An 18,902-nucleotide genomic window follows, 5' to 3' on the forward strand; every position below is an offset into this window, starting at 1 on the left:
AATAAATTAACAAATGAAGCTGTTTAAGATTTGAATTGTTGTAGTTGAAAATAATGCGTTTGTAAACAACACTTTAAATAAACGGTATTGTCAGCCTTGAAATAACTGACGTCTTCAATGAGACCCTTTTTATTTCTCTTAAATAGCCTACAAAAATGTAATATATAAATCTAAATAAACTTGTAAAATAATAAACTAACAAATTAAGCAATTTAAGATTAGACTTCTTTTAGATGAAAATAAATGCAAACGGTTTAAATAAATTCACGGCATTGTCCGCTTTGAAATAATAACTGACCTCTCGTTGTCACGTGGAATTTTTCTTGCACCCGCAGGTTGCAAGAATATAAACACTAAATTTCCATAAATTGCCTTTATTTTATTTATAATTCAATATTGTAATATAACCACTGTCCATTTTTGTAATATTCTATCATGATGTATTCTGGTATTGTAATGCACATTGTCTAAAAAGAAGGAAAAAAAAACGATTTCTCGACTCAAAGAATCTCAGCCCTACTACAAACGGAATCGTTCACAAAGATACGGATGAAAATGCATCCCGTAGCCATGAGTTAAATACAGAACACCTATTCTACTGTCCAAACAAGGGACGATTTCCGTATTTTGCGGGATGGTTGGCATCCCTAAATGAAGCCAGTAACTAGAACCGTGATTCAACGTTGCCATCTATTGCGAAATTGGACACTGAAAAGGGGAGGGGACATAACAACAATTCAAAATCAAAAGAATAATGTTGTTGTTTCAGAATGCTGGATTTTGTAGCGCATTGATTTTAGAACTGTAAAAAGGCTAAGGTGTCCCTTTACGGGGGAGGTAGTTTTTCACACTTTTCTCAAATACCATTGGTTCAAAACACATCAATCAAAGTGTAGATTGTAGAATGGGCATTTCCCTGGAGAATGAGCACACAAACATGCTTGTCTGGCTCCTAACAACGGATGAATGATCCCTGATGTGCGCCAAGCGGGGCCAAGTTTGCGGAACATAGTGTACATTAATTTTTTTCTTTTTTTGGTGGTAAATCACCGAAACGCAGGGATATGTTGCTTTTTCTCCATGGTAAGAAAAAATCCATACCGTCACAACCCTAACGTAGGCACAAAAAAGATGCGGCTCAATACCGCAACCACCGCAAAATTGCGGTGTTGAGCCAGCATAGAACCGTGCTGTAAAAAAATCCTAACCACAAAAGCCCTAGTCACTTGTGCTTTCCTGTTTATTGGTACATTTTGTAACAATGTTTTAACAATGCCTATTGACAATAATACTTACTTGTAGGATGTCTCTATTCATATTTTCAGATTAAATGTGAATTAATGAATTTGGTAAAGGATGCTAAAATGCCACAGAAAACACCATTGTCTTTTTTGATGCATAAATTTGAGAAAAATGTAATGAATCAAATTATGATTTTTGGAAAATGCCAAGAATATAGAGATCTGAAATATAACAACATTGACAACATATTTGTCTCATTTTGCATACATTCAGTCAAATGGTGAATATGGTAATAACAGCAACATGAGATATGGTTCAAAAAATAACATTTGTGAATTACAATGAAAAAGGTTGTGATTGCTCAAAAAAACCTATTGTAGGGCAATTCTGTAAATTGATACCCTTATTGGAATTGTTCTTTCCTTTTTTTACAGCACATGCAGGGTTCGAATTACGGGGGGGGGGGGGGGGATTGGGGGGGGGGTCTGACCCCCCTTCTTAAGACTTGGACCCCCTCAAAAGAGGTAAAAACAACAGGTCAGGGGGGTCGAAACATTTATATATCCTACTTACATGTAATCGTAAATATTACAATATATTTTCCATATTCATGCCTGGAAGAATCTTGTAATATGATTTCAGACACCCCTAAAGTGGACCATATCATTTCTTAACCTTGACGTTAGTTGAACGTCTCGTCTGCCTGCCTCATTCCCATCATTGCAGTGCCTCATTGAAGTCTATTGCATCGCCCAAGCCAATGGAGACGCTGTAGGTTAATGTAAGTAGCTAGCTATCTAGCTAGTTTAATACACTTTACTTTCTTACCTTCAGAGTTTCTGAATTAGATTGTGTCAAGTGTCTACGGATGAAGGCTAACGTTAGCTAGTTTCTAACTTTTGCCTTAAGTTACAGTTTAGCTAACTAACGTTAGCTAGTTAAAGCTAAAGTTAAACTAATGTTAGATAGCTAGCTAGCTAGCTAGCTAAAGCTAACATTTTCTTTACCTAAAGTTAGCTAGCTAGCTAATGTAGCTAGCTGATAGCACACCCTTTCATTTCCAGTGTTGGCCAAATAGCTAGCTAGCTGTGCCTATGGCTTGGCATTTCAGAACCAATATAAAATGTCATATATTATCTAATGTTAGCTAACACTGGTGCTCAGTCATGAGCAGTGAGACAATGGAAGATTAGTTGTTTTGACATCAATATAGAGTTATTTCATTTTAATAGTCTTTTGTGTGGCTGTGGTGGTTTAGTTAGTTTTTTGCCTTTTGATATTAGCTTTTATAATAGGCACCCCCTTAGTTTTCACTCAAGAATGCAGGAGTTTTACATGGTTGGGTAATTGAACAATATTAAAATCCATGTGTGCTGAAGGCTGAGTAATTGCATTAGTTCAAATGTATGGCTACTTTATTGAACTCAGATTAGATTTCATTCACAGAGTCAACATGAGCAAGAGGAGAGGAGATATCCGGCACTTTTTTGGTTCTAAAAAAAGAGTAAGTTGAAACTTGTAAGAATTAGGAGATGATAATGCAGCCTGTGTTTTCAGTGGTTGTCATGCAGGCTTAATACTGAGCAGGATAGTATGGTTGATGGTGAGTATCACATGTATGTGCTGTTGTATTAAGGAAGCAGAGGGAGGTCCGAATGACAGTCAGCAGGCAGGAGGAGGTCAGGAGGACAGTGAGCAGGCAGGACCTAGTAGCAAAGAGGTGAGTTAGAAAGGAGACTGCACTTAAAGATGTATGCCATCATACCAGATATTCAGGCAAATAGTACTTTCAGAAACTGATGGGATGCACTACAATCATACCCTACTGTTCTCAACTAATATGCTAGGACTTTTAAAGTGTTGACTACTGATAGTAAAGACCAGTACAGGATCTACAATGTAGAATGTTGAATGAGATGATGTCGAATGTTGATTTATTTTTTCTATTAGTCTATTTTCTAATAGAAAAAATAAGTAAGAAAGCAGCTGACAAATTTAGATTATTGGGTGGTCTATGCCTTTAATGTTAGTCAGGCACAGGCCTAGATGCTGTATGGTAGTAATACATCTGCTTACCTCTTTGGCATGTTGATAGTGTCTTTGGTTCTGGTACAGCATTGTGTGGGTCTGATGATGGTCTGCTGTTGTTGTGTGTGTGGGTCTGACTTGCTGGCAGTTTCGCTCTAGAATACTTTGTTGGTGACCCCTGACTACAAAATTTGTTGTGTGGTACGTGTCCCATGAGCTGGTGTAATGGATCTGATTTATCATCATCTACAGACTGCAGACATTAGGCTACGTTAAACAAGCAAGATACTGTAAGGATTGTAAGAATTCAGCTCACTGAAGCATGCGCCTGCACTGTACTGGGTTTCCTTTACGCCCTGGAGAAAGAGTTGACCATTGATTGTCATTGTATAATTCGCACTTTGAGCACATGGCCAAAACTCCATATCAGTATATTCACAGTTGAATTATTGAACAACTAGAAATACCACCTTGCGGTTGTATGCCTCCGCCAACCAGTAGCCAGTTTGGATATAAAATGTTCATCATTTTATCCTATTAGACATTTGTGTGAAACTTTGTCATAATTAGCGTATGAATTTCTTGAGTTATGGCCAAAAATGTGTTTTGCGAGGTCACAGTGACCTTGACCTTTGACCACCAAAATCTAATCAGTTCATCCTTGAGTGCAAGTGGACGTTTGTGCCAAATGTTAAGAAATTCCCTCAAGGCAAAAACGTTTTGTATTCCCTCAAGGCAAAAACATGTTTTGTGAGGTCACAGTGACCTTGACCTTTGACCACCAAAATCTAATCAGTTCATCCTTGAGTGCAAGTGGACATTTGTGCCAAATTTGAAGAAATGTCCTCAAGGCGTTCCTGAGATATTGCGTTCACAAGAATCGGGACGGACGGAAGGACGGACGGACAGACGGACAACCCGAAAACATAATGCCTCCAGCCAGGGCTGTGCCGTCGCGGAGGCATAATTATTAAATTGTCCTTAAGCTCACAAGTGCAACAGAGATACAAAAATGTGACAGGAGCCACTGAACCCAGGCTTAAGTCGCATGAGGTGATTCTCCAGAAAATCGCGTTTTAATTGAAAACACTTTTTTCACCAAAACTCAGTTTTTTGCAGAAATGACTTCTTAAACATGCATACTTTCTAATACCTTACTATCAAACTTGTATTTGATCGGTAAACATGAGAAAAAGTTAAATAATTAAACTCTCTTTCTCTCTATCTCTCTCTCTGTCTGCTTGTTGCGAGGGTGTAGGACAATGGGCGGGACATCCACATGACATTCCTGCATAAGTAGTCAGGAAATACCTTGTGTTGTTTACAGTCTAGTCTACTTTTTTACGAGTGATTACGAGTGTCGCGGGAGATTCTATCATGTGTGACAACGCTGGTAATGTGGCTAATGCTCTCCGCCAAATTACCGAGCATAGTGCCAGTGACAAGAACGAATGGATTGACATGGTAAAAGTAAATGAAGTAAAGGGATACCTCAGCCTTTTAACAGTTATAAAATCAATGCACTACAAAATCCAGCATTCTAACGCAGTTAAAACAGCAACATTATTCTTTTGATTTTGAATTGGTGTTACGTCACCTCCCTTTTTCAGTGTCCAATTTCGCAATTGATAGCAACGTTGAATCACGGTTCTAGTTACTGGCTTCATTTAGGGATGCCAATCATCGTGCAAAATACTGAATTGTCTCTTATTTGGATGGTAGAATAGGAATTTCATATTTAACTAATGGCTATGGGACACATTTTCTTCTGTATCTTTGTTAACGACTGCGTTTATAGTAACCGCTGTTTTTAATATAATTCAGTAGTTAGTTAGCTAGCTAACCGGGATAAAAAGCATGCCATGAGCCCATTTTGAGCTAAAACCCAGCTGAATTTTAATATTGGCTACGTAACAAGCGACGGCGAATCTATCATAAAACTAGCTGGCATTCAAACCCGGATTCAGAGGGTCTTGGAAAAACACTGTACACTGCGTGACCGCACCATTTTAAAACGCAAGTCAGAGCTAGGGATATTAATTTGATTGAGTTACGGTTTCGTGCAGTTTTCTTAAATAATGTAATTACAAAAATTACCAAAATTGGTGTTAATTGTATGGTATAATACAAGAAGGATCTATTTTTTATATTGGTATCTATTTAAGCTCTAGTAGCTACATTTCCCAGGAGTTCGTGGTAGCTTAATTACTTTCAGAATGATGTAAAGTACTATTCTTTTCACTGGTGAGTAGTAGGACAGCAGCTATTGACAGCTTGATTCTTGGCACAGGGTGATGATGTCACTAAGGTGTCCCCTAAGGAAATGGAAAAATCGAGGAGGGGAGAGGTTAGAGCAGGAATGAAGATTAGCTCCGTCTTTCCCAGGTTGAGCTTCAGGTGATGATTGTCCATTCAGCTCTGGATGTCCCTCAGGCAAGCGGAAATGGGGGCAGGGACCTGTGTGTCCGATGGGGAGAAGGAGAGAAAGAGTTGTGTGTCGTCGGCATAGCAGTGATAGGACAAGCCATGGGCAGACATTACAGGGCCAAGGGATCTGGTGTATAAGGAGAAGAGAAGGGGACCGAGGACTGAGCCCTGGGGAACTCCCATGGCGAGGGGACGGGGTGGTGATACCTTACCCGCCCAGGCAACCTGGAAGGAACGGTCGGAGAGGTAAGACTCAATCCAGTCAAGGACTGTGCCGCAGATCCCTGTTGCTGCCAGGGAGGACAGGAGGATGGAGTGCTCCACAGTGTCGAATGCAGCGGAGAGGTCTAGAAGAATCAGGACAGAGGAGAAGTCTGCTCGTGTGGCATGGAGTGACTCACTGACCGAGAGGAGTGCAGTCTCTGTCGAGTGGCCAGGCCTGAAGCCAGACTGGTGGGGGTCAAGCAGGTTATTATATATATATATCCTTTATTTAACCAGGTAAAAATCTCATTGAGATTAAAATCTCTTTTTCAAGAGTGACCTGGCCAAGAAAGCAGCATAAAAATTGTTACAACAATAACACAAGAAGACAAACAGACAAATACAACTGTCATACAATACAAATAAGTGAACACAACATCCAGTTAAAATGCAATACAAGGTCAAGGACATAAACAGGTACAATTTTCTAAAAACGATATCAGTTAAAATTTAGGAGCAATCACAATGACCAAGAGTGCTATTTTCACGATCCTTTAAAATTGACTTAAATTTCCCCATAGTAACTAGTTCTGACAATTTCAGGTCCTTCTGTACCTTATTCCAGGAATAGGGGGCAGCGTATTTAAAAGCTGTTTTGCCCAATTCTGTCCTAACTCTGGGAACCAACATCTGCAGGATATCGTGAGAATGCAGGCCATATTTATTTTTGGTTTTTACACATGTAAGTACACAGATAAGAAGGAACCAGCCCAAGGAGAGATTTATATATAAAAACCAACCAATGTGAACGTCTGCGGACATACAGAGATGGCCACGTAGCAGCACCATACAGAGCACAGTGGTGCACAAGATTGCCACAGCCAGTAATAAAACGTAAAGCACAGTGGTATATAGTATCCAACTTCTTAGGCACTGGTCAGGGGCATTCATAAAGAGCAGATCGCCGTAGTCCAATAAAGGTAAAAAAGTTGCCGAAATCAAGTGTTTCCTTGCCTGGAGGGAGAAACAGGATTTATGCCTAAAGAAGAAACTTAATTTAAGTTTCAGCTTGGAAAAGATTTTCAATGTGTGTCTTGAATGACAAGTTCTGATCAATAATAATACCTAAGTACTTATATGTTGTGACCATTTCAATTTCAACCCCTTGAGCAGTTAAGATCTTGGGGAGATTAGATATTATCTCTTTGCCATTTGAAAATAGCATGAATTTGGATTTGTCTGCATTTAATACCAACTTAAGTTGAGTTAAATGGGACTGAACAACATCAAAGGCAGACTGCAAGAATTCAAGGGTTTGTACTACTGACGGTGATGAGCAATAAATAACTGTATCATCTGCATAAAAATGGAATGCAGCATTTGATAAATTATCACAAAGATTATTTACATATATAGAGAACAGCAGTGGTCCTAGTATGGACCCCTGGGGCACGCCTTTTAAAACAGGGAGGAAAGAAGAGGAAGACCCAGCAAACTGGACACATTGTGTTCTAGCTGACAAGTAATTTGAAAACCAACTTACTGCATGCTCAGATAAGCCAATATTGTAGAGTCTATCCACCAAGGTGACATGATCAACTGTGTCAAAAGCCTCGGACAAATCAATAAAAAGAGCTGCACAGTATTTTTTGCAGTCCAGTGCCTCAATTCACCACTTTAATTGCAGCGGTTATTGTGCTGTGCTGTTTTCTAAAACCTGACTGATGTTGTGATAAAATACCGTTTGTGTCTAAAAATTCTTTAAGTTGTTCACTAACAAACTTTTCAAGGACTTTAGCTAAAACATATATTTTAGAGATTGGCCTGTAGTTATTAACAACTGAGGGATCCCCTCCTTTCAACAAAGGGAGAACATAGGCAGATTTCCATATGTTAGGAGTCTCATTGTTGGATAGGGTAAGATTAAAGATATGAGTCAGAGGTTCTGCTATAAAGTCTGCAGCTAACTTGAGCAAGGATCAAGCTTGTCAGGACCTGCGGATTTGTTAGGATCCAGTTGCTTTAAGGCTCTATAGACCTCTATCACATCAAGACAAGTAAAATTGAATGGTTGAACCATAGAATCAATTGGGGGTGGTGAAGAGTGAACCCTTTGCTCATTAGGCTGTTTTGGATCTGTATGTAAAGATTCAAATAAAAAAACCTGACAAAACAAAATGGTCATTAAAGCAGTTAAGAATGGCTGATTTATCAGTTAGAGTGCATGAGTCTTTTACAATGCATGCTGGCAACTCATTGGTGGTTACATTTCCAGATGAAGATTTTATTACTTTCCAGAATTTCTTAGGATCATTTAAGTTACTCGTAGTTTTAGAAAGGTAGAATTCAGATTTGGCCTTTTTGATGATTAAAGCGATTTCGGAGCTGTCTAAAAATCTGCCAGTCAGCCTGGGATTTGGATTTTCTGGCCTTACCCCAGGCAACATCCCTTTCTTTTAGTAGACTGGACAGCTGAGGGGAGCATGTTTAATTATAATATTAGCAAAAGCATCATGTAAGTATTTCCAAGCCAGTTCTACATCATTAATAAGAGAGATTTTGTTCCAGTCAAAGTCCCACAAATCACGAAAAAAGGCTTGCTCGCAGAAATGCTTAAAATCTTGTTTAAGAACAATTTGTGGTCTTGATTTTGGGAGCCTAGCTTGTCTGACTGTAGCTATAACACAATGGTCACTCATATCATTTGCAAAAATACCAATATCCGAATATTTATGAGGAGCATTTGTTAAAAATAAATCAAGAAGAGAGGATTTCACTGGGCATTTAAGATTTGGACGAGTTGAGCTATTAATTAGTTGTGTAAGATTAAATGAGTCACAGGTAGATTTAAAACTGTCAGTGACAGAGGTCAACCAGTCCCAGTTAAAATCTCCAGCAAGGAGAATCTCATTAAAATCTAAGGTTGATAGTTGTTTACTCAATGATGATAAAGCCTCACTGCTTGCTGCTTCTATAACAACCTACAACAGTGATATAATGGCCCTTAAGAAGTTCCAATTTCAAGGCAAGAAGTTCAAATTGTCTGCTGAAAGATACTGATGATAGGATGGTGGCATGAAATTTGTTTTTTTATATAAATGGCAACGCCACCACCTTTTCTAGGACGGTCACAACAAAAAATATTGTAACCCTTAATTGCAATGTCTTTGTCTGTGATAGATTTGTTTAGGAAAGTTTCAGATAAAACAAAAATATCAGTATCAGATGATTTTGCCCAGATGTTCACTAGATCTAATTTAGGGAGTAGACTTCTAACATTTAAGTGAATAATACCAAGCCCAGATCTAGCTTTGAAATCACAAGGGGTGCTCAAACAATTAAAATCTGGGCCAGGGTTAGGTTGAATATTTCCTGATATTAGAAGCAAGAGAATAAAACATTTCCTTTTCACAGAGTTTTTTGTTGGCACTGACTGATTATTCCTAAACCCTGGTCTACTTGGGGGATAAGAGTAGAATGAATGCAACCAGTCATATGGACTAAATAGGTTAATAAAATAGGATAAATTCGTGAAATCTTCAGTAGTTTGTATGATCCAATTGGGAGAGCTCCTAAAAGATTTAAAATCCCAGTCTGTGCCTTTTCGAAGGAATATAAGAGTAGGCACATTTTGGTCTCCACACCTTTCATGCACCTCATGTGGATACAGTACAATCAATAAAAACAAAAGAGGCGCTAAAGGAAACATGCTGATAGGCATGTGGTAGGGAGCAAGAAAATCGCCAAAATCCAGGTCAGTGCGATAAAAAATCCGATCCAAGTTTTTTTTTTTTTTTTCGTTCTTCTGAGTCAAATGACAACGTTGCGTGACGTCTCACGTAAACAGGAAATCAAACCCAGTGAAGCAATGCTGTGGATAAATGAATTAAAAATCAGGACCAGCCATAGTCTAACAACAGGAATACTATTACAAGCATCAGTATCAGAGCCAAGAAGAAGCACTTTTCTTTATTCTGAGAGAAGAAAGCAGAGAGTTGATTAGATGCAGCACGTTCAAGTGTTTTGGATAGAAAAGGGAGGAGAGATACCGGGCGGTAGTTCTGAATGACTGAAGGATCTAGTGTGGGCTTCTTCAGCAGCGGGGTGATGTGGGCCCTCTTGAAGGATGAGGGGAAATATCCAGAAGATAGGGAGGAGTTCACAAGGGAGGTGACAAATGGGAGGATGTCTGGTGTGATTTCCTGGAGGAGAGATAAGGGGATAGGGTCGAGGGCGCAGGTGGTAGGGCGGTGGGCGAGCAGGAGCTGGGAAATATCAGAGTCTGTGAGGAGAGAAAATGTGGAGAAATGGGGCGGAGGGCGCAGAGGGGGTGGAGGGCGCAGAGGGGGCAAAGGAGCTGCGGATGTCTGTGATCGTTTCGTCAAAGAATACTGCAAAGTCATCTGCAGTGAAGGAAGACGGGTGGAGGAGGTGGCACGCTGAGGAGAGAGGAGAAAATAGAGAATAGTTGATGAGGGTTAGAAATGGAGTTATGAATTTTAGTTTGATAGAATTTTGCCTTAGCGGCAGTGACAGCAGAAGAAAACTCTGTCAGGAGAGACTGATAAGCTGAAAGGTCAGATGGGTCCCTGGATTTGCCCCACTTCCTCTCAGCAGCGCGGAGGCTGGCCCTGGAGGTGCGTAGGATGTCAGACATCCATGGACTAGGAGGGGATGAGCGTGCTGGCCTAGGGACAAGAGGACATAGGGAGTCGAGTGTTGAGGAGAGAGATGAAGTTAGGGTGGAGGATGCAGAGTTAGTGGGGAGCTTGGAAAATGACTGAAGAGGGGGGAGGGAAGCAGTTACTCTGGGAGCGAGAGAAGAGGGTGAGAGGGAGTGGAGGTTACGGCGGACAGTGACAGTGGGGGTGGGAGGAGGAGAGGGAGGATGGGGAGCGAGGGGGAGGGAGAAGGAGATGAAGTGATGGTCAGACGTATGCAGGGGGGTAACCGTGAGATTGGAGCTGGAGCAGTTCCTCAGGAAGATCTGGTCTAGGAGGTTTCCTGCTTTGTGGGTTGGGGGAGAGTGTTGTAGGGAGAGGTCGAAGGAGTGGAGTAGTGGTAGGAAGGCAGCAGACTGGGAGGCCTCTAGGTGGATGTTAAAATCTCCCAGGAGGATCAGTGGGGTGCCGTCCTCAGGGAAGGAGCTGAGCGGGGTGTCTAGCTCATCCAGGAAGCTTCCCAGGGGCCCCGGGGGACGATAAATAACAACAATATAGAGGTTAGTAGGGTAGGTGATAGAGACAGGATGGAATTCAAAAGTGGATATAGACAGGTCAGGGAGGGGGAGAACAGAGAATTTCCAAGTGGGGGAGATCAGTCGACCAGTACCACCACCACGGCCAGATCGCCGGGGGGTGACTTATGTCTCTGTAATACCCTTTTGCACTATATGTTTCTGTTGTCTATGCTTAAATGTTTTTTCTGTCTGATTCTGTGTCTGTATATAAACTGAATGTCTGTTCTCTTTCTTATATGTTAACATCACACATATTTGGAGAGCCTGCTTCACCTCTCTTTATTTCTTCCTCTTACAGTAAAGCTCATGCATGCACTGTGCACTGTAGTATGGTGTTTCCATTGGCATTTCTGCAATTAATGATGGAAAATGATGCTTAAAATTATCATTGATGTTAGTGGTGATAGTCATTGTGAGTATGATGGTAATAACAATAATAACAACATTTCACAAATATTAGTTCTAAACATGGTAATGTTTATTATTCAATCTATTTCTTTCTTTTTTGTATTTATTGATTCTACTACCAATGATACACAGTAAACCTATGTAATGTCTACAACAAAGTTTATAAGTTGGAATGTCAGGGGTGTTAACTTGTTGGTGAAGAGAGTCAAAACACTCACTCACTTTCAAAACCTTAAAGGAGACATCTGTCTATTGCAAGAAACACACCTCATTAATTCAGACCATGAAAAATAAAAAAATCAATGGGTTAACCAGGTATTTGCAGCATCTTATACCTCTAAGAAAAGAGGTGTGGTAATATTAATCAACAAAAACACACCTTATACTAACAATTCAGTTACAGCAGACGCTGAAGGACGTTACATAATAAGCAGTGGTTCCATTGGAGATGTCAAGTTAACCCTCTGGGGTCTGAGGGTAAAATGAGGCACACTGGTGATTGTGCCATGCTCTGACATTTATGTAAATTTCAACTTTATATGCAGTGATTACAAAGTGTTTCATGTCTCTGTTTTCAGCACAAACTCAGCTACAATAATATGGCAACAGTAAGTAGGTCATAATCATATGTGGATTGTAAATTGCTCTAAGAACACACAAACTGTAAACAGTAGTTTTGAACATGCACAGGAATGTTGTAATAAAGCACACTAAACAATAGTATTTAAGTTTTTGGATCACTGAAATGTGTTCATCCGGGTCTTGGGTATCAAAAGATGACAAAATATTTTAGCAAATCCAATGAGAAATATAAAATAAATTGCTAAAGGTTAGTGTTGTGACTACTATTTTTCAACACCAGGTGAGAATGGGAGGGCAAATGGCCTTTCTGTAATTAATATGCATTGGGTAGGAGGACCTGCCAGCTAAGTAGGCTGTTCACACCTGGCCACATGCCTCCCCACCACTAAGACAAAGACTCAGTGAGCCATTTAGAAGACGGAAACAAAGACATCTTTTGATTTTAGAACATTTATTGAAGTAAACTATATGCATGGAAGATGAGATGAGACTGGTGTACTCTTGCAACGCCTGCGTGGCCTCTTAGCTAGTGGTGAACTAGGCCGTGTTTTCTGATCAGCATCTCTGTAAATATAATAAAAACAAAATTGTTAGGAAATGTGACATCAAATCAAACTTTATTTATATAGCACACTTCCTTCAACAGGCGATTAATTAAATGTACTTTACAAAAAAAGGGACAAACCACTAACTAATGAAAACAAAACTTAGGAAATGTGACATGGTTACATCATATACAAACAAAGAACCAAACAAACACAACCAGACGCAGAGAGGTAGCCTATAATTTTGATAAGCAATGGTTAGAATCGTTCGCAGTGTGGGAATTTAAAAGCGCGCATATTAGTGAATATTCCTACAAACACACAGAGAATGTAATACAGCACACATTTACAAATAATGCAAGCTATCAACGTTAGCATTAGCTAAACTAAATAAACATTGATATTCCAACTCAACTACACGCAACTCATCAATGCCTCAATCTGAAGTAGGCTAGGTCTGTTTAGCTAAGTGATTATTTTATTGCTATTTCTCGAACTTACTTACAGTATGCTAATATCGATTGTGTGAGGACATCAGTTTTAGAATCCTAGCAACGCCACTACATGCCAGACATGGGCTATTTATTACCAACATGATCGAAAAAAATACAGTCTACCTGCTACTTCTAACACAACCAGACGCAGAGAGCCTATAGCCTATAATTTTGAGATGCAATAGTTTGAATCGTTCGTAGTGTGGGAATTTACAAACACAGAGATACGTTGCAATACAGTACACATAAGACGCGTTTCCACCGCAGGAACTTTACCCCGGAACTAGGAACCTTTTGAGGAACTCAGTGCATTTCGACCACAGGAACTAGGGTCTAAATTTAGTTCTGAGGGCTTTATTTTACCCCCAAAAAAGTTCCTGCTCGGGGGGGTAGTACTTTCCAAAAGTACCGGAACCTTTGGGGTGGGGCGCAAGCGCTGAAAATTTCTGATTGGTCAACTACTTGCAGTGTTTTATTTCTAACCGCCATGTTTAAAAATCTGCAACCGCAAACCGATTTATCTTCATAATAACTTCAAATCAAACTTGTATGTTATGCGGCGCAGTAGCCTAGTTTTGGTTATAGCCTGCCAACGTCTTGGAATTATAACGTGTGCTCTTCTGTTCTTTTCTTGCTTTAGTATTCGTTTTATAAAATGCTAAGCATTCGTGCTGGGACAGCATATTACGTACTATCAGTGTCGGCTTCCGGACGGACCATTTTCCAAAATTAAACGAAATGTTTACCTCAAAAGAAGTGAATAAGGCTACACTTTGATATTCTATCCTGCTTTCGCAGGCTTGGCATTTCTCACATGGATCTTGCATCGCCCCTCCCCTAGTCTCCTTCTATGGAGAGTAATTATAATGTCGTTAACATGTGAATGCGATTTGGGCGGACTTCCTGCTGATTCACATAGTAATGAGTAAGGATTAATGAAGCATACATGGTCTAATTAATCAAATTTAAAACTTTTAAAACAATTCATATTATTTGCCAATGGGCACATTGTAAAGTCGCGATTCTAAGGTTTCTGTCAATGTTTTTGTTGCGTCTGTATGATAACAGCTCGTGATGGTAATCATCCAAATAGAAACGAAAGTTCATTTCATCTTGTCGAGCTTCGCCGGCGGAGCTCCCGACCCCAGAGGGTTAACAATAGCAAACATATATGCACCCAATGAGGACAACCCCACATTTTTCCATAGTTTTTTCTCTCAGCTTGTAATACAACTATCATCCTTGGAGGTGATTTCAATACAATTATGGACTTGAACCTCGACCACTCAAACACTACAAAATTCTCCAGACCAATGAAATTCACAGAATCATTACAACAATACATAAATGACTTTGGAATCGATGATAACTGGCAAGTACATAACCCTACTAGCAGAGAATATACTTATCACTCTCCACACCACAATTCACTGTCCCGGATTGATTACTTCTTAATAAGCAATTCTATTATATCTAAGACAGAAAATGCAAAGATTCACCCAATTATTATTTCCGATCACGCCCTAATCAGCTTCAATCTTATAAACGAAATCACCATAAAACCACAGACTAGATGGCGCTTTAACACATCATTACTGACAGACTCAGAATTCAATACATTCCTGATCCAAGAGTGGACATCCTTCATTGAACTGAATGACTCCCCAACAACCTCATCTACATTATTATGGGAAACAGCTAAGACAGTATTAACCCTCTGGGGTCGAGAGCTCCGCCGGCGGAGCTCGACAAGATTTTGTTGCTATTTGGATGAATAACTTCGCAAGCTTTTATCCTACAGACACAACAAAGACATTGACATAAACCTTAGAATCGTGGCATTCCAATGTGTCCATTGACAAAATAATATGAATTGTTTTAAGCTATTTAAAATTAGATCAAACAGACCATTGCCATGTGTTAAGTCTTTCTTATTAATATGTGATTTTCGCTCGGCAGTAAGTACGCCCAGACCACATTCACAAGATAATGACATGCTAATTGCTATCGATAGCAGGGAAGGGGCGATGTGTTTGATGTGCGAGAGCGCCTACTGTAAACAAGGATAAAATGTCATACAGAAGCATAGCCCACGTCTTCTCGGGCAATCCTTACATTTCATTTCGGAAAATGGCACGAATGACTGGACTGGACGTTCTTCATGCTTTGTGGGAGAGCGACCATGAAGACGCGAACAACTCATCAGGTCCGGACACTGAAGCTGACACTGATGAAGAACGGTGTCATTTCGAACTGCGAACTGATCCAGCTGAGGATCAACTTCATGAGTAAGTGTATTTCTTACGATAATATTGGTAGTGTGTACTGTATTGCAACTTATCTGTGTGTTTGTAGGAATATCCAGCAATATGCGCGTTTGTAAATTCCCACACTACGAACGATTCGAACTATTGCATCTCAAAATTATAGGCTAGGCTCTCTGCGTCTGGTTGTGTTAGACGTATCAGGTAGACTATGTTTTTCGATCATATTGGTAATAAATAGCCCGTGGCGTGGCTAAGATTCTAAAACTGATGTCCTCGCACAATCGATATTAGCATACTGTAAGTAAATTCGGGAAATAGCAATATAATAACCACTTAGCTAAACAGACCTAGCCTACTTCAGATTGAGGCATTGTTATTGATGAGTTGCGTGTAGTTGAGCTGGAATATCAATTTTAGTTGATTTAGTTTAGTTTTAGTTTATTTAGTTTAGCTAATGTTGTTTCGTTGATAGCTTGCATTATTTGTAAATGTGTGCTGTATTACATTCTCTGTGTGTTTGTAGGAATATTCACTAATATGCGCGCTTGTAAATTCCCACACTACGAACGATTCTAACCATTGCTTCTCAAAATTATAGGCTACCTCTCTGCGTCTGGTTGTGTTTGTTTGGTTCTTAGTTTGTATATGATGTAACCATGTCACATTTCCTAAGTTTTGTTTTCATTAGTTAGTGGTTTGCCCCTTTTTTGTAAAGCACATTTAATTTTCACCCGTTGAAGGAAATGTGCTATATAAATAAAGTTTGATTTGATGTCACATTTCCTAACAATTTTGTTTTTATCATATTTACAGAGATGCTGATCAGGAAACACGGCCTAGTTCACCACTAGCTAAGAGGCCACGCAAGCGTTGCAAGAGTACACCAGTCTCATCTCATCTTCCATGCGTATAGTTTGCTTCAATAAAGGTTCTGAAAATCAAAAGATGTCTTTGTTTCTGTCTTCTAAATGGCTCACTGAGTCTTTGTCTTAGTGGTGGGGAGACATGCAGCCAGGTGTGAATAGCCTACTTAGCTGGCAGGTCGTCCTACCCAATGCATATTAATTACAGAAAGGCCATTTGCCCTCCCATTCTCACCTGATGTTGAAAAATAGTAGTCACAACACTAACTTTTAGCAATGTATTTTATATTTCTCATTGGATTTGCTAAAATATTTTGTCATCTTTTGATACCCAAGACCTTGATGAACACATTTCAGTGACTAAAAGTCTTATTCACAATTGTTCAGTGTGCTTTATTACAACATTCCTGTGCATGTTCAAAACTACTGTTTACAGTTTGTGTGTTTTTAGAGCAGTTTACAATCCACACATGATTATGACCTACCTACTTGATGCCATATTCTTGTAGCTGAGTCTGTGCTGAAAACAAAGATATGAAACACTTTGGAATCACTGTATATAAAGTTGATGAAATTTACACAAATGTCAGAGCATCGCAGAATCGCCAGTGTGCCTCATTTTACCCTTAGACCCCAGAGAGTTAAGAGGAAAACTCATCTCATATTCCACCCACAGAAAAAACAAAGAACAAGACTTGGAAAAAAAGCTTGAGCAGAGAGTTGGTAAGCTTACTCTGCTTGTAGCCAAAAATCCATCAGATGACCTTTGTAAAGAACTCATTGAAGCCAAATATGAACTTGATACCATCATAAATAAGAAACAATAACCTTTACAAATCCAACTGTACATGTGATCCGTCTGCAATTAAAACCTTTTTTGACAATATCAAACTCCCTAGGCTAAATAAAAATCAAATAATAAATCTAGATCGACCACTTTCATCAGACGACTTTAAAAAAAGCACTGTTTTCAATGCCAAATAATAAAGCACCTGGAGCCGATGGTTTCCCAGCAGAATTTTATAAACATTTCTGGCCAACAATATCACCATTATTCATTAAAAATGACCACCGAAATGAGAAATTCCTCTGTCATTTTACCCCATTTGAACACAGCACTTACATCACTCCTCCTTAAACCTAATAAAGGCCCAACTCTCTGCTCAAGCTATCACCCATTATCTCTCATTAACACAGATATTAAAATCACCAGTAAAGCACTAGCCATGAGATTAGAAACAGTCATCCCTTCTATAATACACCCTGATCAAACAGGCTTCATTAAAGGCAGGCATTCATCAAGTAACATGCGCCGCCTATTCAATCTAATCAGTATAGCCAAAAACAAAAAAACCAATATAATCATCTTGTCATTAGATGCTGAAAAAGCATTTTACTGGGTTAATTGGACATTTTTATTCTCCACATTATAAAGATTTGGTTTTGGGGAGTCATTTATTCAATGGATCAAAATTGTGTACAACTCACCCACAGCATCAGTAATCACAAATGGTATAATCTCACAACGTTTTACACTCCACAGGGGTACAAGGCAAGGATGTCCACTCTCACCCCTACTATTTTCCCTGTTTATAAGCAGCTGCCATCCGCCAAAACACAAAAATCACTTTTATCACTACCCTGAACACAACCCATAAGGTTAGTCTGTATGCAGATGACCTATCACTATATACACAAAATCCTCCAACATCACTTCCAGCTATTTTCAATCTGATTGAATATTCTGAGATGGTGGAAAATGTCCCAATCAACTGGTCAAAATCCATTATTCTCCCAGTTAACCAGGACCAGTGGAATGCTGTGACCCCTGATCGCTCACTTAAAGGGGAATTGCACTTTATAACACTTCTGCTTCTCATGACTGATATTGTCCTTCTAATGAATGTGTCGCCCTTCATTTTTCGATTAGTTATTTTGTTATGTTAATATTTTACGCTGTTTAGTTGTTTTCCTTTACAAATGCAGGAAGCAGACCCAGGCAGTTTAGTGTCGAACTCAAGAACGCATATCATTGCGCGAATTCTGATGTGGGCGTACCTGCAGACAATAACATTAGGTTGGTCGTAGAAATAGTGTTGTATGACTACTAGCTAGTGAAACCGAAAATGTCTGAGGACGAAGGAGATTTTGTTTTTGATCATGGGATTGTTGTGCCCTATCGATTCGAGCTGGAATACACAGAAGAAGAGCTGGCTCATTTGCAGGCTGGTCGTGCGAGAGCGAGTCAGGAACGAATCGAGATTGAGGAACCACAGGCTATTCCCAGGACAAACGGCAAAGATACAGCGAAGAGTGCCACAGCAGCAAGAAATACCATCTTTGGGGAAAAAATGCTATGGTTAAGGGTCAGGCACTCTCCACGGTAAGAAGAAATTTCAGGATTTTTTCGATATTGCTTGTGTCGAAAATGCTGCGACAGGAACAACGATAGATTTACTCAGTAGCCAGACATGCAACAAGATCCTTGGCTTGAATTTGAACAGTCAGTATGTGAAGAACTCGCCATTAAAGACCTATCATTCTTGTTCCAAAAAACATAATTGCTATAAGACCATCACCATTTCAACAACTGGAAAGCTTGG

General features: G+C 39.5%; 1 protein-coding gene across 1 annotated transcript in view; it reads left to right on the top strand.

Moving 5' to 3' along the window:
* The first annotated feature begins 1,934 nt into the window (after positions 1 to 1,934).
* Positions 1,935 to 18,902, top strand: part of LOC118228460 (peptidyl-prolyl cis-trans isomerase FKBP8-like) — a 119,830-nt gene continuing 102,862 nt past the window's right edge. The window contains exons 1-3 of the mRNA XM_035419992.1: positions 1,935 to 2,023; positions 2,689 to 2,746; positions 2,879 to 2,962. The gene's annotated coding sequence lies outside the window, so the exon portion shown is untranslated. The remainder of the gene's footprint in view (positions 2,024 to 2,688; positions 2,747 to 2,878; positions 2,963 to 18,902) is intronic.

Source organism: Anguilla anguilla, chromosome 5, assembly GCF_013347855.1.
Source record: "Anguilla anguilla isolate fAngAng1 chromosome 5, fAngAng1.pri, whole genome shotgun sequence".
In the NCBI taxonomy this organism is placed as follows: Eukaryota; Metazoa; Chordata; class Actinopteri; order Anguilliformes; family Anguillidae; genus Anguilla; species Anguilla anguilla.